The sequence below is a fragment of the Gorilla gorilla genome, chromosome 5, assembly GCF_029281585.2.
Source record: "Gorilla gorilla gorilla isolate KB3781 chromosome 5, NHGRI_mGorGor1-v2.1_pri, whole genome shotgun sequence".
Taxonomy (NCBI): Eukaryota; Metazoa; Chordata; class Mammalia; order Primates; family Hominidae; genus Gorilla; species Gorilla gorilla.
In genome coordinates, this window is record NC_073229.2 from 184,425,057 (window position 1) to 184,446,718 (window position 21,662).

General features: G+C 39.0%; 1 protein-coding gene across 1 annotated transcript in view; it reads right to left on the reverse strand.

Annotated features, from left to right (window-relative positions):
• The window catches only part of SLC22A2 (solute carrier family 22 member 2), a 92,497-nt gene that overhangs the window by 22,126 nt on the left and 48,709 nt on the right, over window positions 1-21,662 (reverse strand). The gene's annotated exons all lie outside the window — the stretch shown is intronic.

Sequence of the window (21,662 nt, forward strand, 5' to 3'; positions counted from 1 at the left end):
GATTTCTTGGCAGAAACCTTACAGGCCAGGAAAGGATGGGATGATATAGTCAAAGTACTGAATGAAAAGAAAAAAAACCTGCCAACTTAGAGTATTATACCCAGCAAAGCTATTCTTCAGAAATGAAGGATAAATAATATCTTTCAAAACAAATAAAAACTAAAGGGATTCTTCACCACTAGACTAACCTTACAAGAAATGCTCAAGGGAGTCTTACATCTGGAAGTGGAAAATTGTTAACTACCATTATAAAAACATGCAAAACTATAAAACTCACTGGTAGAGCCAATAAACAAAGGAGAAAGAAAAAAAGGGATTAAAACCTTATCACTACAGAAAACTGCTCAACCACAAAAATAAGCAAAAAGAGAAGAAGGAACAAAAGATGTACAAACAACCAGAAGAAATTTGATAAAATGACAGGAGAAAGTCCTTGTGTATCAATAGTAACCTTGACTATAAATAGATAAATTTCCCATTTAAGAGTTATAGCCTGGCTGAATGCTTTAAAAAAAAACTCAAAAAAACAAAAACAACAACAAAAAAGGCAAGACCCAAGTCTATGCTGCCTATAAGAAACTCACCTTATCTGTAAAGACACACATAAACTGAAAGTGAAAGAATTGAAAAAGATATTTCACACAAACAGAAACCAAAACCAAGCAGTAATAGCTATATTTATGTCAGACAAAACCAACTTCAAGTCAAAAGCTGGAAAATGAGATAATTAAGTATATTAATAATAAAGGAATCAATTCAGCAGAAGAATATAACAATTATAAATATATATGCACCCAACATGGAAGCACCTAGATATATACAACAAATATTAGATCAAAAGGGAGACATAAAACTCAATACAATAATAGCTGACAACTTCAGCACTTCACTGTCAGCATTGGACAGATCATCTAGACAGAAAAATCAACAAAGAAATATCAGACATTTACAGAACATTTCACCCAATAGCTGCAGACACACATTCTTTTCATTAGCACATGGAAAATTTTGCAGAATTCACCATATGTTAGGACACAAAACAAGTCTCGAAAAGTTTTTAAATATCAAAATTATATCAAGTATCTTATCAGACTACAATATAATAAAACCAGAAATCAATACAAAGAAAAACATTCAAAACTGTATAAATGCCTGGAAATTAAAAAAAAAACATGCTCCTGAATGACCAATAGGTGAAGAAAGAAATTAATAATGAAATTAAGAATCCCTTGAAACAAATGAAAATAGAAACACAACATAAAAAATTCTATAGCACACAGCAAAAGCAGTATTGAGTCAAGTTTATAGCAATAAATGCCTACTTTTAAAAAGCAGAAAGATTTCAAATAACCTAAAGATGCCTCTCAAGGAATAAGAAAAGCAAGAACAAATCAAACTCAAAATTGGTAGAAGGAAAGAATAAAGATCAAAGTAGAAATAAACAACATTGAGACTAAAAAAATACAAAATATCAATGAATAAAATGTTTTTTTTTAAAGTTAAACAAGATTGATAAATCATTATCTGAACTAAGGAAAAAAGAGAGAAAACCCAACTAAATAAAATTATAAACAAGAAAGGGGAATACAAAAGATCATTAGAGACTACTATGAACAACTACATGCCAATACATTTGAAAACCTAGAGGAAATGGATAAATTCCTAGAAGCAAACAATCTACCAAGACTGAACCAAGAATAAATAGAAAACCTGAACACAGCAATAACAAGTAACAAGATTAAATAAAAAGTCTCCCAACAGAAACAAGTCTAGGACCAGATGGCTTCACCACTGAATTCTGCCCAATCTTTAAAGAAGAATTAATACCAATTCTTCTCAAACTATTCTTAAAAAATTGAAAAGAAAAGAACCCTTTCTAACTTATTCTATTAGGCCAGCCTACCCTTGATACCAAAATCAGACAAAGACATTACGTAAAAAGGAAAATATAGGCCAATATCCCTGATGAACATAGATGTAAAAATCATTAAAAAAAATACTAGCAAACTCAATCCAACACTACATCAGAAAGATAACACACCATGAACAAATGGGATTTATCCCAAGAATACAAGGATGGTTTAACATACACAAATCAATAAATGTGATAAATCACATCAACAGAATGAAGGACAAAACCCACGTGATCATCTCAATGGATGCAAAAAAAGCATTTGGTAACAGTTAACATCCCTTCATGATAAAAACTCTCAATAAATTTGGTATAGAAGGAAAGTTCCTGAACACAATAAAGACCCTACATGACAAACCCATAGCAAACACCATACTGAATGGGGGAATGCTGAAAGCTTTTCCTCTAGGAACTGGAACAAGGCAAGGATGGCCACAATCACAACTCTTTGTCTTTTTTCTTTTTCTTTTCTTTCATTTTTTTTTTTTTTTCTTGAGACAGAGTCTCACTCTGTCACCCAGGCTGGAATGCAGTGGTGTGATCTTGGCTCACTGCAACCTCCACCTCCCAGGTTCAAGTGATTCTCATGTCTCAGTGTCCTGAGTAGCTGGGATTACAGGGGTGCACCACCATACCTGGCTAATTTTTTTTTATTTTTAGTAGAGACAGGGTTTTGCTATGTTGGTCAGGCTGGTCTTGAACTCATGGCCCCAAGCCACCTGCCTGCCTTGGCCTCCCAAAGTCCTGGTATCACAGGCATGAGTCACTGCATCTGGCCTCTTTTTCTTTTTACTTTTTCACCTTTATTTCCACAGGTGTTGATACAACCCTTTCAACATAGTACTGGAAGTCCTAGCCAGAGCAATTGGTCAAGAGAAAGAAATAAAGATCATCTAAATTGTAAGAGAGGAAGTCAAATTGTCCCTGCTTGCAGGTGACAGATCTTATATATATAAAAACCTGAAAACTCTACCAAAACATCTTAGAACTAATAAATGAATTCAGTAAAGTTGCAAGATACAAAATCAACATACAAAACTCAGTAGTATTTCTCTACACTAATTACAAACTAGCTGAAAAAGAAATCAAGACAGCAATCTCATTTACTATAGCTATAAAAAATAAGACACCTGGAAATAAATCTAACCAAAGAGGTGAAAGACCTCTACAAGGAAACCTATAAAACATTGATGAAATAAATTGAAAAGGTTACAAATGGAAAGATATCCCATACTCATGGATAGAAATAATTAATATCATTAACATGATCATATGACCCAAAGCCACCTAAAGATCCAATAAAATCCCCACCAAATTACCAATGAAATTCTTCACAGAAAGAAAAAAAAAACTATCTTAAAATTTGTATGGAACTCAAAAGACCCCAAATAGCCAAAGCAATTCTAAGCAAAAAGAACAAAGCTAGAAGCATCACCCTGCCAGACCTCAAAATATGCTACAAAGCTGTAGTATGTTTAATGAAGACAGCACGGTACTGGCATAAAAACAGACACAGAGGCCAATGGAACAGAATAGAGGATCCAGAAATTAATTCATGTGTCTATAGACAACTGATTTTTGACAAAGTTGCCAAGAATACACAATGGTGTAAAGACAGTTTCTTCAATAAATGGTGCTGGGAAAACTAGATATCCATATGCAGAAGAATGGAACTAGACTCCTGCCTCTCACCCTATATAAAAATCGACTCAAAATGCTTAAAGACCTAAATATGACACCCAAAAGTACAAAACTACTAGAAGAAAACATAGGGGAAACATTTCAGGATATTGGTCTGGGAAACAATTTTATAAATACAACCTCAAAAACACAGGCAACAAAAGCAAAAATAAACCAACTGGATTATAACAAACCAAATGGCTTCTGTACAGCAAAGGAAACAATCAACAGAGTGAAAAGACAATCTACAGAATGGGAGAAAGTATTTACAAACTATTCACCTGACAGGGGATTATATCCAGAATATAAAAGGAACTTAAATAACTCAACAGCAAAAAATGCTCAATCTGATTAGAAAAGGGGCAAATGATCTGCGCAGATATTTCTCAAAATAAAGACATGTAAATGGCCAATAAATATAAGAAAAAATGCTCAGCATCATTTAATCATTAGGGAAATGAAAATCAAAATCACAATGAGGTAATACCTCATCCCAGTTAGAATAGCTGTTATCAAAAAGACAAAAACAAAAAACAAAACAAACAAATAAAGAACAAATACTGGTGAGGATGTGGAGAAAAGGGAATGCTTTATTTTTATTTTCATTTTTATTTTTATTTATATGTTTTTTTGAGGCAGAGTCTCGCTCTGTCACCCAGGCTGGAGTGCAGTGATGCGATCTCGGCTCACTGCAACCTCCATCTCCTGGGTTCAAGTGATCTCCTGCCTCAGCCTCCTGAGTAGCTGGGACTACAGGTGCGTGCCACCATGCCTGGCTAATTTTTTGTATTTTTAGTAGAGATGGGGTTTCACCATGTTAGCCAGGATGGTCTTCATCTCCTGACCTCGTGATCCGCCCACCTTGGCATCCCAAAGTGAGCCACCGTGCCTGGCCAAGGGAATTCTTATACACTGTTGGTGGAAATGTAAACTAGTATAGCTACTATGGAGAACAGTATGGAAATATTTCACAAAACTGCAGATAAAACTACAATATGATTCAGCAATCCCACAACTGGTCATTTATCCAAAGGATAGGAAATTGGTGTATCAGAGACATCTGCCACCACCCCCCTCCCCACTGCCCATGTTTATTGCAGCACTATTAGCAACAGCCAAGATATAGAATCTACCTAGGTGTCTATCGTCAGATGAATGGATAAACAAAACGTGATAAATATACACCATGGAATACTATTTGCCATAAAAAATGAAATCTTGTCATTCATGGCAATATGAATGGAACTGGGGGACATTATGTTAAGTGAAATAAGCCAGGAACAGAAAGTTAAATACTACTAGTTCTCACTCATCTGTGCAAGCTAAACATTGATCTCATAGAAGTAAAAAGTAGAACAGGGGATACTAGAGGCTGGGAAGGGTGTGGGGAAGAGAGGGTTAGGGAGAGATTTGTTAAATGACACAAACTTACAGCTAGGTAGGAGGAATAGGTTCTAGTATTCTATACCACTATAGGATGAATATAATTAACAATAATGCATAGTTTCAAATAGCTAGAAGTAGGGTATTGAATGTTCCCAACACAAAGAAACGATGAACATTTGAGATGATGGACATGCTGATCACCCTAATCAGATCACTATACATTATGTGTTTCAAAACATCACTATGTATGCCATAAATATGTACAGTTACTATATGTCAATTAAAAAATTAAAATTAAAAAAGGAAGAAACTAAAACCCCGATGAAAAAACTGCCAAAACACTTAGGCAAGCATTTCACAGAAAAGAGAATACAAATGGCAAATATGCACGTGAAAAGATGCTTAACCTCCTTACTAATCAAGGACAGGAAAATTAAGGCCACAGTGAGATTAAAAATGTTATATTCACTAATTGCTAAAAAGTAAGAAATGTGAAAATATAAAATTGGTATAATAATACCAAATATTAATGACGATGTAAATTGACAGGACATTTTTGATGCTGCAGATGGGAGTGTAAATTGATACACTTTAAAAAATAATTGAGAATTCTATTGTAACGGTGAACATTCCCACATCTTATGATTAAGTAAATTCTAAGTGTGTGCTGTATAGAAATTTGTGTACAAGCCCTGGGACATCACAAGAATGTTTAGAATTGCATTGTTTGTAAAGCCCCCAAGCTGAAAACAACTTGAATTTCAATCAGTAGGAGAGTGGACATATAAATTGTACTAAAAAGAATCACATGCTGGTTTCACAGTGAAACTTCCTGTGGCAGTGTAATGAGTAACTAGTGCTCTCTGCAACAATGCACATAAAACACGGACAGTGTTTGGCCTCAGGAGCAGGACTGCAGCTGGTGGATAACATTCTGGCTTCTCATTCTCATTCTTTAAATGAGATAAATGGTGGATAACTTTGTGGCTTCTCATTCTCATTCTTTAAATAGACAATTCAGGATGTGTTCTGTCTGTTTCTCGTGGTAGAATTCCCTCACTAGTGACCATGATGAATGCCCTTCAGTGAGTTTCTCTCCTTCCCCTCTCACTTTCCCTGATCTCTCACTCCTGGTTCCTGGGGTTACTTCCTCAATAAACCACGTTTGCCCCATAATAGTGAGTAAAAAGGCACTTCAGAGAAGACTATAGTACAATGTATTATTTTTATAAATTTCAAAAACATGTTTATTTAGCCGCAGAACGGGAAGAACGATTGACATACACAACAACATACATGACAAATCTCACAATAATTATGCTGAGCGATAAGAAAGTCTGACTGGTTTCATTTCATTTTCCAGAAAATGCAAATTAGTTTACACTGAAATAAAGCTGATCAGTGGTTTCCTGAGGGGGACAATGGGGAGGTGTGAGTGGGATTATCAAGGGGCATTCAGAAGCTTTTGGGGATGATGGATATAAATTCATCATCTCGATTATGGTGATGATTTTACAAGTATGTAAACACACCAGAACTTACCAAAGTGTATACTTTAAATAGGTATATTGAATTACTGTATGTGAATTATACCTTACTAAAGCTGTTTAAAAAGCTAAGTAAAACTAAAATATATTTCATTTAGAGATACATATGCATGTGCATGCTTGTGTGTGTGTATGTGATAAAAATAAAAAGCAAGGACGTAATACAGACAAAACTGGAACAGTCTTCCCTTTGGTGTGGTGAGGGGGCTGGGTAAGGGATGAGTTAAGGAAAAAAAGATTTATTGGTGGCCTGTGTGTCACATATATGCTTTTGTATGCGTCAAACGCTACCTAACACATATTTCAAAGAAATACACACTCTAAAGAAAATTGGGAAAATGCAAAAATTATAAAGAAGAAAACTAGAAATTATCCCTACCTGAACTCTTACCTCTATTTCCATTTTAACCATTTTGGATGAAACTGTTTCCAAGATGTCTTATACGTTTTCTTGCTTTTTGAAAGAGTACTGTAAACGTACCTATTAGTCTGTTCTTGCATTGTTATGAAGAAATATCTGAGACTGGGTAATTTATAAAGAAAATAAATTTAATTGGCTCACAGTTCTGCAGGCTATACAGGAAGCATAGCAGCATCTGCTTCTGGGGAGGCCTCAGGGAGCGTACACTCAGGTGGAAGGTGAAGGGGAAGTGGGCATGTCACATGGCAAAAGTAAGAGCAGGAGAGTGAGGTGGGGAGGTGCCACACACTTTTAAACGGCCAGATCTCATGAGAACTCACTCACTAAGGCAAGGACAACACCAAGTGGATGGCTCTAAACCATTCAATCCGCCCCCATGGCCCAATCATCTCCCACCAGGCCCCACATCTGACAGGGGAGGTTACATTTCAACATGAGATTTGCAGGGGACACACATCCAAACTATATCAGTACTTGAACCTATTTTTATGTTTTCTGATTATTTTCGGTACCAAAGTTACTGTATCGTGCTCTGTGATACTGGTGATCTCAGGACCTGTAGACCTCCAGATGTTTGCTCCCATACTAAATGTCCCAAAGCTGCAGAGCATTTAGGGTTAGTTTCCAGTTTGTTTGTTTTCTGTTAGATTATTATGGAATCATTCTCATCACTAGACTTGTCTTAAATTCCTCGTTTGACCTCTTGCCCCACATCTAATCACATCATTTTGTTTTCCTTCCTAAGTCTGTTTTTCATTTATTTGCTTCTCTCCACCCACCCCACCTCCTGTTGCCCTTCATTCCCTCCCCACCTCTCTTCCCACAGTGCCAAGGCTGTGCAGTCCCGGCTTGCCTCCCTCCTTTCCGCCTTCTGTTCCCTGCCTCCAGCATGCACCCTGTCCCTCAGCCACAAGGGTGTTCCCCCAAACCTGTCCTGGTGACATTCTCCAGTGCTGCTATCTCTGTAGGGAACATGCTTTCTCCTACCTTTCCTGTCTGCCTGGAAAATCTTGTTGATTTCTAGAATTGCAGCTAAATGTCAGCTCCCCAAGGAAATGTGTACCAACTCAGCAGGCAGGACTGAGCTCTGACTCTGAGAGCCCAAGGCTTTTCTTCCTGTTCCCAGGGCACATTGATGGTACTGCCCAATTCCTTGCCTCTATCCCCCCTGTGAAAACAAAACCCTGTCCGTCTTGCTTATCTTGTTGCGGTGCCTAGTGCAATGCTGGGGTTACTATTCCAATATCCAGGATTATTGAATAGAAAAGACCAACACCAACTCTTGCCACCGTGCTGTGGTGGTAGTCTGATGTTCTGGTGACATTGCTCACACAGTGCAGTTCTGGTTACAGCAGTGTAATTTGTTGTGTTGGAATTGTGGTCTCATGAGACTGTGTGGCCCAGAAGGTCAACAGCTGTGCTTCACAGCTCCTGGTGTCTCTAAACCTGACATAAAAATAGTTATTGGACATCTGTTTTTTTGGGTAAATAGCTTATGATATTCCTGGAGATGAGAGATGGCTTAGAAAATGGGCAAGCAAAATATGAATATGGAATTTTTCAGAATTCTTCTTATCACGATCTAAAGATAATAGGCATTTTAAACGTCTGCAGCAATATTCCAGTGAGAAATGGTGTTCACGGGAAACCCTCAGGACACCTAAATGGCAATGTCTGGAGACGGGAAGAGAGTTCAGGGCTCAAGTCATTGATGTGAGAATCACAGCGGGTACCTAGTGTGGAGAGTCACAGCTTTTTAGGAGCCTCTGGGCACACAAGTGCTTCAAATGATTTAAGGCCCCAGGGCTCTCTGGACCATAACTCCTGGTTTCACAACATGGCTAGGTTAGTTTCCAGGATACTGTCCTCTACTCCCATGCTGCACTCTGTGGCAGAATCCTCAGATTCTGGGTGGTGGTGCCTGTGTCTTTTGATGAGAAGCTCAGGGGAGACTGCTTGGTGTCACAGGAAAAGGGCTATGGACTAGCTGGGAAGGTGGGCTATGGACTAGGTGGGAAGAGGATAGAGTTGCCTGGGAACAAGGGAACCTGGGAGATGAGCGCCTCAGTTTTGTCAGGACTAGTCCTTGTGGAAGGAGTGGCGTTGTGTGCTCTGTGACTGAGGAAAAGCATTAATGGCACAAGATTTATTATATTCTAGACTAGCCAGGGAAGGTATAGAATGAGGCAACATTGATGTCACAGAAACCTGAAAATTCCAGCAGCTGGAGAGGGAATGGACAAGGACAGCCTCTTATTCCACATCTTCCTGCCTCAAAGAATTGTCGTCAAATACATCAGAATGTCAACGTGAGCCCAAGACCAATTTGTCTGATGATGTGAAGTGGAGTCAAACTGTTTTGGAAAAGATGTCTTTGCCAAGTCACTTTTGATTCCAGAACTTAATGGAGGGCACTCAGGCTGACCTGAGTCCTTGTTTTAGAATCCTTGCTAATCATGGATCTCGTGTTAAAGTTTGCCAAACAGAGAAAGAGAAGAGAGTTTTATTCTTGGGGTTTCATCAGGGTGGAGTTTTATATACGTGGTTCTCTTCAAAGAGGCTTGTGTGAGGGAAATAAAAACAATTGTATGTTTTGTTTAAAATATCAGCATTGAGCTTAGGAGAAGCTCACAAAACCAGATTCTACTTAGTCATCTGGCAGGACCACCCCTCCCTCTGCAAAATCAGCTGACCAGCCCACACCTCCTGCTAGGTGGTCACATTCTAGCGTGCTCAGCCACCCACATCTACCAATTGAGTTACAGGCTGACCAAGAGTAGGTTGGATTTGTTCCCAGATGTATTTTATTTTCTCATTAAACTTGGTATTGAAATTGCCCAACTTTACTACTTATGTAACGTGATGAAATATGAATGTGAAAATGAGTTACTTTTTTATTGTATTTAATGTAAATTAAATGCTTTCTTAATATTCCATAAATGTTAATCACTATAAATATCATTTAATTAAATGTGAGTGAATCAAATGTAAAAAAAGTGTTATAAAAATCTGGGATTTGGGATTCAGAATGTTTCAGAATGTTTTCAGTTCTAGCTCTACTTTAAAGAAACCAGAATTGCAAATCATAAACAATACATTATGAATGTGGTATATGCAAGAAAGAGCACATGGAACTCTTACCAGACGACCCACATTTAAAGAAAAAATATGTGTCCTTCATCAAAGACAAATAAATATGCCTTTTAGAAAATTTTAGGTTAAATTCAAATAATATTGTTTTTGATAAATGGGCATTGGATCCGAGGGATTCTCCTGAGCTAGTCATGAGTAGTCTGTTGACCTTCCATTTGTAAGTCACCTCCAAGACCTCAAGAGCAAGGGGGCTGCTGGGAATTCCACACCCTGAACACACCCCAGGCCCTGGGACCTAGGGAGATGGGCAGCACAGCCTTATCACAGGGATATGGGGAGGGACCTCCCGGGTCACATTCACAGAGTGCTGAGCACTGCCCACATTCCAGGAATGTTCATTTTTATTTTTCTTTCCAAATTGCCCCCTGGCTACTTGCCTGCATACAAAAAAATGATGTTTAATTCCAGGCACATAGAAAAAGAAATGCAGGTTTTAGAATGTCAAAGGCACTGTTTTCTCTGTTCATGTTTTTTTTTAATTCCAATGTTTCTTCAGGTTATAGAGATGGAATATTACCTGGGAGTTGGCAAACTTTCTCTGTAAAGGACCAGATAGTAAATATTTTAAGGTTTGTGGGCCAGAGAGTCTCTCTGGCAATAACTCAGTTCTACAGCTGATTTATTTCAATCTACTGTAGATTGAAAGCAGCCATAGACAATACATACATGAATGGGTGTGGCTGGGTGCCATTAAAACTTTATTTAAAAAACAGGTGGTGGACTGGATTTGGCCTGTGGACTTAAGTTTGCCTACTTCTATGTCTACAGCAAGAGTTCTTAACTGGGTGAGGAATCAATAAAGTCTGTGAACATTTGTATAAGTTTTGGTTACGTATTTTTCTGGGGAGAAGAACTATATTTTTTTCAGATTTCAAAGATACCATAATTGATAACTTTAAGTCACATTGCTATAGAGAAATGGTCTCTTCTGGGATTTCATAGCTTTTTTTTTTTTTTTTTAGAAATACTGTATGGTTAGTCATTTATTTTTTAAAATTTTATTTTGAAATAATTATGGGTTTATAGAAAGTTGCAGAGATAGTACAGAGGGCTCCTCGTTATCCTTCACCTAGTCTCCTGGTGGTTACAGCTTCTTTAATTATAGTACAATATCAAAACCAGGAAACTGTCATTTGTGCAATATGTATATAGTATATAGTTCTATGTTGTTTTAGCATGTGTAGATGTATGTAACGACTACCGTCATCAGCCACCAATCTGTTTTCCATCTAAAAAATGACCTTTCGAGATTGGCTTTTTTCACTCAGCATAATGCTCTTGAGATCCATTCTAGTTGTGTGTGCATTGTTTTTGTTGATAAGTACTATTGCTTGGCATGGATATACAACACTTTGTTAAACCATTCACCTATAGAGGGACATTTTGGTTGTTTGTAACTATTACAAATAAAGCTGTTGTGAACAATTGTGTATAGGTTTTGTGTGGACATTTGTTTACTGGGATAAATGCTCAGGAGTGCAACTGGTGGGTCATATAATAAGTGCATATTTAGTTTTTTTAAAGAAACTACCAAATTATTTTCCAGAGTTAAAAATGTATGTTTCAAAGTGACTTGAACATATGACATGAACATGCACATGAAAGCATAAAAATGCAAGAATTTCAGGAAAATCTAAAATGTCTCCTTGCCCACTGCCCAGTCCCAGACGCCCTCTTCATAGGCCATCAGTGAGTGTGCATCCTCTCTTTCCCATACTGTCATTCTAAAACCTGGCTTTGCCTTTCATCTTGGAGGTCTTTCTATGGAGCATTTATAAAGCTTTTTCATTCCTCTTTAACTGAGGAGTGGATATACCACTATGTAAGCATTCCTCATGTTTATGAACTTTGGTTATTTTTAAGTTTGCTGTCATCAATAAATGATGCAATGAATATCTCTGAAATGCCTCTGTGTGTACTATTGTGTTTTTCTAAGATAGATACATAGGAGTAAATTGTTGGGTCACAGACATGCCCATTTGTAATATTGATGAACACTGCCAAATTGCCTTCTTAAAGGAATGTATCAATCAGTACTCCTACCAGCAATTAGGAAAGTTTACTTACACACTTGTCCACACCCAATATGTTCAATTTTATTAATTTTAAAAATTAATCTGATGAATGAAAACTATTTCTTTGTTATTTTAATTTGTATTTTTCTGATTAGCAATGAGGATACAGATCTTTTTCATAACTTAATTGACCATTTTATGTTATCTGCTCTAAATATTTGTATTTTTGGATCTTTTTTTCCCTTACTTTTTCTTATTGATTTTTAGTAGCTCCTTATTTCTATTAGACAGAAGTCCTTTGGATATTTTTTATATGCTGAAAATGTTTTTCCAAATCTGTTACTCATCTATTAAATTTGTTTTTGGTCTGTATGATGGTGCATGTGTGTTACTCACCTAGCTTCACTTAACTTAGTCTTGTTTTGTATAGCCAAATGGATCAATCTTTTGTTTTAAGCCTCCTGGATTTTATTCTTACCTAAGAAGCCCTTCCTCATTATAAATTATGAAAACATTCCCTTACATCTTTTTTTTTTTTTTTTTTTTTTTAGATGGAGTCTCGCTCTGTCGCCCAGGATGGAGTGCAATGGTGCAATCTCAGCTCACTGCAAGCTTCGCCTCCCAGGTTCACGCCATTCTCCTGCCTCAGCCTCCCGAGTAGCTGGGACTACAGGCGCCTGCCACCATGCTTGGCTAATTTTTTGTATTTTTAGTAGAGATGGGGTTTCACCATATTGGACAGGCTGGTCTCGATCTCCTGACCTTGTGATCTGCCCACCTCAGCCTCCCAAAGTGCTGGGATTACAGGCGTGAGCCACTGTGCCCAGCCCCCTTACATGTTTTCTAAAGTTGTTGGTCTGCAAACTACTGGAACTGGTGGCCAATGGTTCAGCTAGCACATTAAATCTAAATCTTGCATTAGGGAACTCATATCAATAAATTTGACTTGCTCCAACATTATGTTCACCCTCCTGGGTCTAGCATCATTGCAATTTATTTCTAAATCTCCCCCCTGACTTCTGCCAATGTAAACTAAAAAATCTTGAAATTCTTTTCATATTTAAGCTATATCTTTCCTAGACTGCAATCTTTTGACTTGTCTTGAGATGTACATGGGAATCTACTCTAGACATATCTGGGGGCAATAATGGGTGGAGGAGGTCTTAAGGAGTACTGGCATTCCCTCTCAAGGCAGCTACCTCAGATGAGATGATTACAGTGTTCAAGCAAGGGAAGTTCGTTTTTCTCAAAAAGGAAAAGAAAGGTTGCATCATTTGGCAAAACAGGTTCAGGGGGTTTGGGGTGTATTAGTCTGTTCTCACACTGTTAAAAAGACATACCTGAGTCTGGGTAATTTATAAAGGAAAGAGGTTTAATGTACTCACAGCTCTACATGGCTAGGGAGGCCTCATAATCATGGTGGAAGAAAAGGAGAAGCAAAGGCACATCTTACATAGCAGTAGGCAAGAGAGCTTGTGCATGGGAACTCCCATTTATAAAACCATTAGATTTCATGAGACTTATTCACTACCATGAGAACAGTGTGGGGGAAACCACTCCCATGATTCAATTATCTCCACCTGGCCCCACCCTTAACACATGGGGATTATTACAATTCGAGGTGAGATTGGGGTGGGGGCACCAGGGCCAAACCATGTCATTCTGCCTTTGGTCCCTCCCAAATCTCATGTCCTCACATTTCAAAACCAGTCATGCCTTCCCAATAGTCCCCCAAGTCTTAACTCATTGCAGCATTAACTCAAAAGTCCACAGTCCAAAGTCTCATCTGAGACAAGTCAAGTCCCTTCCTCCTATAAGCCTGTAAAATCAAAAGCAAGTTAGTTACTTCCTAGATACAAGGGGAATTGGGTAATTCCTAGATACAGGCATTGGGTAAGTATACCCATTCCAAATGAGAGAAATTGGCCAAAACAAAGGGGATACAGGTCCCATGCAAGTCCAAAATCCAATGGAGCAGTCAAGTCTTAAAGCTCTGAAATAATTTCCTTTGACTCCATGTCTCACTTTCAGGTCATGCTGATACAAGGGGTGGGCTCCCACGGCCTTGAGCAGCTCCATCCCTGTGGCTTTGCAGGTTACAGCCCCCCAACTCCCTCCTGCTTTCACTGGTGTTGAGTGTCTGCAGCTTTTCCAGGCACACAGTGCAAGCTGTTGGTGGATCTACTATTCTGGGGTCTGGAAGACGATGGCCCTCTTCTCACAGCTCCACTAGGCAGTGCCCCAGTGGGTACTCTGTGTGGTGGCTGCAACTCCACATTCCCCTTCCTCACTGACCTAGCAAAGATTCTCCATGAGGGCCCACACCTGTAGCAACTTCTACCTGGACATCAAGGCATTTCCATACACCCTCTGAAATCGAGGTGGAGGTTCCCAAACCTCAATTCTTGACTTCTGGGCACCTGCAGGCTCAACACCAAAGGGAAGCTGCCAAGGATTGGGGCTTGCACCCTCTGAAGCCACACGCTGCACTGTATCTTGGCCTCTTTTAGACACAGCTGGAGTGGCTGGCACACAGGCCACAAAGTCCCTAAGCTGCACAGAGCAGGGGGGCCCTAGGTCTGACCCACGAAACCATTTTTTCCTCCTACTGCTCCAAGCCTTTGACGGGAGGGGCTGCTACAAAGGTCTCTGACATGCCCTAGAGACAGTGTCCCCATTGTCTTGGGGAATAACATTTGGCTCCTAGCTACTTATGCAAATTTCCACAGTGGCTTGGATTTCTCCTCAGAAAGGAAGTTTTTCTTTTCTATTGCATCATCAGACTGCAAATTTTCCTAACTTTTATGCTCTCCTTCCCTTTTAAACATAAGTTCCAATTCCAAGCCATGTATTTGTGAATAAATAAAACTGAATGCTTTTAGCAGCACCCAAGTCACCTCTTGAATGCTTTGCTGCTTAGAAATTTCTTCCACCTGATGCCCTGAATCTTCTCTCTGAAGCTCAAAGTTCCACAAATCTCGATGGCAGGGGCAAAATGCCACCAGTCTCTTTGCTAAAGCATAACAAAAGTCACCTCTGCTCCAGTTCTCAACAAGTTCCTCATCTCCATCTGAGACCACCTAAGCCTGGACTTCATTGTTCATGTCACTATCAGTCATTCAACAAGTATCTAGGAAGTTCCAAACTGTCCCACATCTTCCTGTCTTCTTCTGAGCTCTCCAAACTGTTACCTAGTTACAAAGTCACTTCCACATTTTCAGGTGTCTCTACAGCAGCACCCCATTACCTGGTAAGGACTGAATTCTGATTTTTTTTTTTTAAATCTTGAACAAATTCCTATCTAAGGGGCCAGGGGAGTCATGCCCTACATATCATAAACTCTCATCAGATAAATTTTATTTAACCCTATATATTGTGACTTACTTTCCAACCTGACTCTGGCATAACATTACAAGACAAGGAATAAAATACAAATATTTTACCCCAAAACATGTTTCTTTGCATATTTTGAAATGGTCCTGCAAAGCTGTTCTTTGTGGGGGAAAATTTGCATCTGTAAAGAATCTCTGTTAACATAGCTAGATCTTTGTCTTCCAGACCCTCCCAATCCTAAAGAGATTAACTAAGATCTGAATAGGAAACATTTGTCATCTATTTTCTCTAAGGGCAGCCACTATAAGACTTCAAAAGAACTTTGGTCTCCACAATCTTTATCTTTTTTTTTTTTTAAATTACACTTTAAGTTCTAGAGTACATGTGCACAACGTGCAGGTTTGATACATAGGTATACATGTGCCATGTTGGTTTGCTGCACCCATTAATTCATCATTTACACTGGGTATTTCTCCTAATGCTATCCCTCCCTCAGCCCCCCACCCCACGACAGGCCTTGGTGTGTGATGTTTCCTCCCTGTGTCCAAGTGTTCTCATTGTTCAATTCCCACCTATGAGTGAGAACATGCAGTATTTGGTTTTCTGTCCTTGTGAAGTTTGCTCAGAATGATGGTTTCCAGCTTCATCCATGTCCCTGCAAGGGATATGAACTCATCCTTTTTTATGGCTGCATAGTTTCCATGGTGTATATGTGCCACATTTTCTAATTCCAGTCTATCATTGTTGGACATTTGGGTTGGTTCCAAGTCTTTGCTATTGTGAATAGTGCTGCAATAAACATACATGTGCATGTGTCTTTATAGTAGCAAGATTTATAATCCTTTGGGTATATACCCAGTAATGGGATCACTGGGTCAAATGGTATTTCTAGTTCTAGATCATTGAGGAATTGCCACACTGTCTTCCACAATGGTTGAACTAATTTGCACTCCCACCAACAGTGTAAAAGCATTCCTATTTCTCTACATCCTCTTCAGCATCTGTTGTTTCCTGACTTTTAATGATTGCCATTCTAACTTGTGTGAGATGGTATCTCATTGTGGTTTTGATTTGCATTTCTCTGATGACCAGTGTTGATGAGCATTTTTTCATTTGTCTGTTGGCTGCATAAATGTCCTCTTTTGAGAAGTGTCTGTCCATATCCTTTGCCCACTTTTTGATGGGGTTGTTTTTTTCTTGTAAATTTGTTTGAGATCTTTGTAGATTTTGGATATTAGCCCTTTGTCAGATGGGTAGATTGCAAAAGTTTTCTCCCATTCTGTAGGTTGCCTCTTCACTCTGATGGTAGTTTCTTTTGCTGTGCAGAAGCTCTTTAATTAGATCCCATTTTTCTATTTTGGCTTTTGTTGCTACTGCTTTTGCTGTTTTAGTCATGAAGTCCTTGCCCATGCCTATGTCCTGAATGGTATTGTTTAGGTTTTCTTCTAGGGTTTTTATGGTTTCAGGTGTAACATTTAAGTTTTTAATCCACCTGGAATTAATTTTTGTATAAGGTGTAAGGAAGGTATCCAGTTTCAGCTTTCTACATATGGCTAGGCAGTTTTCCCAGCACCATTTATTAAGTAGGGAATCCTTTCCCAATTTCTTATTTTTGTCAGGTTTGTCAAAGATCAGATGGTTGTAGATGTGTGGTGTTATTTCTGAGGCCTCTGTTCTGTTGCATTTGTCTACATATCTGTTTTCATACCAGTACCATGCTGTTTTGGTTACTGTAGCCTTGTAGTATAGTTTGAAGTCAGGTAGCGTGATGTCTCCAGCTTTGTTCTTTTGGCTTAGGATTGTCTCAGCAATGTGGGTTCTTTTTTGGTTCCATATTAACTTTAAAGTAGTTTTTTCCAATTTTCTGAAGAAAGTCATTGGTAGCTTGATAGGGATGGCACTGAATCTACAAATTACCATTGGCAGTATGGCCATTTTCACGATATTGATTCTTCCTATCCATGAGCATGGAATGTTCTTCCATTTGTTTGTGTCCTATTTTATTTTGTTGAGCCGTGGTTTGTATCTCTCCTGGAAGAGGTCCTTCACATCCCTTGTAAGTTGTATTTCTAAGTATTTTATTCTGTTTGTAGCAATTGTGAATGGGATTTCACTCATGATTTGGCTCTCTGTTTGTCTGTTAATGGTGTATAGGAATGCTTGTGATTTTTGCATGCTGACTTTGTATCCTGAGACTTTGCTGAAGTTGCTTATCAGCTTAAGGAGATTTTGGGCTGAGAAGATGGGATTTTCTAAATATACAATCATGTCATCTGCAAACAGGGACAATTTGACTTCCTCTTTTCCTAATTGAATAGCCTTTATTTCTTTCTCTTGCCTGATTGCCCTAGGCCAGAACTTTCAACATTATACTGAATAGGAGTGGTGAGAGAGGGCATCCCTGTCTTGTGCCAGTTTTCAAAGGGAATGCTTCCAGTTTTTGCCCATTCAATATGATATTGGCTGTGGGTTTGTGATAAATAGCTCTTACTATTTTGAGATACGTTCCATCAATACCTAGTTTATTGAGAGTTTTTAGCATGAAGCGCTGTTGAATTTTGCCAAATGCCTTTTCTGCATCTATTGAGATAACCATGTGGTTTTTTGTCTTTGGTTCTGCTTATGTAATGGATTACATTTATTGATTTTTGTATGTTGAACCAGCCTTGCATCCCAGGGATGAAGCCAACTTGATCGTGCTGGGTAAGCTTTTTGATATGCTGCTGGATTCGGTTTGCCAGTATTTTATTGAGGATTTTTGCATCGATATTCATCAGGGATATTGGTCTAAAATTCTTTTTTTTGTTGTGCCTCTGCCAGGCTTTGGTATCAGGATGATGCGGTACTCATACAATGAGTTAGGGAGGATTCCCTCTTTTTCTATTGATTGGAATAGTTTCAGAAGGAATGGTACTAGCACTCCTCTTTGTACCTCTGGTAGAATTCAGCTGTGAATCTGTCTGGTCCTGGACTTTTTTTGGTTGGTAGGCTATTAATTATTGCCTCAATTTCAGAGCCTGTTATTGTTCTATTCAGAGATTCCACTTCTTCCTGGTTTAGTCTTGTGAGGGTGTATGTGTCCAGGAATTCATCAATGTCTTCTAGATTTTCTAGTTTATTTGCACAGAGGAGTTTATACTATTCTCTGATGGTAGTTTGTATTTCTGTGGGATCAGTGGTGATATCCCCTTTATCATTTTTTATTGCATCTATTTGATTCTTCTCTCTTTTCTTCTTCATTAGTCTTGATAGCAGTCTGTCAATTTTGTTGATCTTTTCGAAAAACCAGCTCCTGGATTCATTGATTTTTTGAAGGTTTTTTTTTGTGTCTCTATCTCCTTCAGTTCTGCTCTCATTTTAGTTATTTCTTGCCTTCTGCTAGCTTTTGAATTTGTTTGCTCTTGCTCCTCTAGTTCTTTTAATTGTGATGTTAGGGTCTCAATTTTAGATCTTTCCTGCTTTCTTTTGTGGCATTTAGTGCTATACATTTCCCTCTACACACTACTTTAAATGTGTCCCAGAGATTCTGGTATGTTGTGTCTTTGTTCTCATTGGTTTCAAAGAACATCTTTGTTTCTGCCTTCATTTCGTTGTTTACCCAGTAGTCATTCAGAAGCAGCTTGTTCAGTTTCCATGTAGTTGTGTGGTTTTGAGTGAGTTTCTTAATCCTGAGTTTTAATTTGGTTGCACTGTGGTCTGAGAGACAGTTTGTTGTGATTTCTATTCTTTTACATTTGCTGAGGAGAGCTTTACTTCCAGCTATGTGGTCAATTTTGGAATAAGTGCAATGTGGGGCTGAGAAGAATGTGTATTCTGTTGATTTGGGGTGGAGAGTTCTGTAGATGTCTATTAGGTCTGCTTGGTGCAGAGCTGAGTTCAAGTCCTGGATATCCTTGTTAACCTTCTGTCTCGTTTATCTGTCTAATATTGACAGTGGGGTGTTAAAGTCTCCCATTATTATTGTGTGGGAGTCTAAGTCTCTATGTAGGTCTCCAAGGGCTTGCTTTATGAATCTGGTTGCTCCTGTATTGGGTGCATATATATTTAGGATAGTTAGCTCTTCTTTTTGAATGGATCCCTTTACCATTATGTAATGGCCTTCTTTGTCTCTTTTGATCTTTGTTGGTTTAAAGCCTGTTTTATCAGAGACTAGGATTGCAACTCGTTTTTTTTGTTTGTTTTGTTTTCCATTTGCTTGGTAGATCTTCCTCCATCCCTTTATTTCAAGCCTACGTGCCTCTTTGCACATGAGATGGGTCTCCTGAATACAGCACACTGATGGGTCTTGACTCTTTATCCAATTTGCCAGTCTGTGTCTTTTAATTGGCACATTTAGCCCATTTACATTTAAGGTTAATATTGTTATGTGTGAATTTGATCCGGTCATTATGATGTTTGCTGATTATTTTGCCTGTTAATTGATTCAGTTTCTTCCTAGGATTGATGGTCTTTACAATTTGGCATGTTTTTGCAGTGGCTGGTGCTGGTTTTTTCTTTCCATGTTTAGTGCTTCCTTCAGGAGCTCTTGTAAGGCAGGCCTGGTGGTGACAAAATCTCTCAGCATTTGCTTGTCTGTAAAGGATTTTTATTTCTCTTTCACTTATGAAGCTTAGTTTGGCTGGATATGAAATTCTGCATTGAAAATTATTTTCTTTAAGAATGTTTAATATTGGCCCCCACTCTCTTCTGGCTTGTAGAGTTTCTTCTGAGAGATTCACTGTTAGTCTGATGGGCTTCCCTTTGTGGGTAACCTGACCTTTCTCACTGGCTGCCCTTAACATTTTTTCCTTCATTTCAACCTTGGTGAATCTGACAATTATCTGTCTTGGGGTTGCTCTTCTCGAGGAGTATCTTTGTGGTGTTCTCTGTATTTCCTGAATTTGAATGTTTGCCTGTCTTGCTAGGTTCAGGAAGTTCTCCCGGATAATATCCTGAAAAGTGTTTTCCAACTTGGTTTTATTCTCCCTGTCGCTTTCAGGTACCCCAATCCATCATAGATTTGGTCTTTTCACATAGTCCCATATTTGTTGGTGGCTTTGTTCATTTCTTTTTACTGGTTTTTCTCTAAACTTCTCTTCTTGCTTTATTTCTTCATTTGATCTTCAATCACTGACCCTTTCTTCCACTTGATCAAATCAGCTACTGAAGCTTTTGCATGCGTCATGTAGTTCTCATGCCATGGTTTTCATCTCCATTAGGTCATTTAAGGTCTTCTCTACACTGTTTATTCTAGTTAGTCATTCGTCTTTTTTCAAGGTTTTTAGCTTCCTTGCGTTGGGTTCAAACACCTTCCTTTAGCTCAGAGAAGTTTGTTATTACCGACCTTCTGAAGCCTACTTTTGTCAACTTGTTAAAGTCATTCTCCGTCCTCCTTTGTTCCGCTGCTGGTGAGGAGCTGCAATCCTTTGGAGGAGAAGAGGTGCTCTGGCTTTTAAAATTTTTGGCTTTTCTGCTCTGGTTTCTCCCCATCTTTGTGGTTTTATCTACCTTTGGTCTTTGATGTTGGTGACCTACAGATGGGGTTTCAGTGTGGATGTCCTTTTTGTTGATGTTGATGCTATTGCTTTATGTTTGTTAGTTTTTCTTCTAACAGTAATGTCCCTCAGCTGCAGGTCTGTTGGAGTTTGCTGGAGGTCCACTCCAGACCCTGTTTGCCTGGGTATCACCAGTAGAGGCTGTAGAACAGCAAATATTGAAGAACAGCAAATATTGCTGCCTGATCCTTCCTCTGGAAGCTTTGTCCCAGAGGGGCACCCGCCTATATGAGGTGTCAGTCAGCTTCTACTGGGAGGTGTCTCCCAGTTAGACTACATGGGGGTCAGGGACCCACCTGAAAAGGCAGTCTGTCCATTCTCAGAGCTCAAAAACTGTGCTGGGAGAACCACTGCTCTCTTCAGAGCTGTCAGACAGGGACATCTAAGTCTGCAGAAGTTTTTGCTGCCTTTTATTCAGCTATGCCCTGCCCCCAGAGGTGGAGTCTATAGAGGCAGCAAGCCTCGCAGCACTGCAGTAGGCTCCGCCCCATTTGAGCTTTCTGGCAGCTTTGTTTACCTACTCAAGCCTCAGCAATGGCAGATGCCCCTTCCCCTGCTGGGCTGCTGCCTTGTAGGTTGATCTCAGACTGTTGTGCTAGCAGTGAGCAAGGCTCTGTGGGCATGGGACCCACTGAGCCATGCATGGGATATAATCTCCTGTTGTGCTGTTTGCTAAGACTG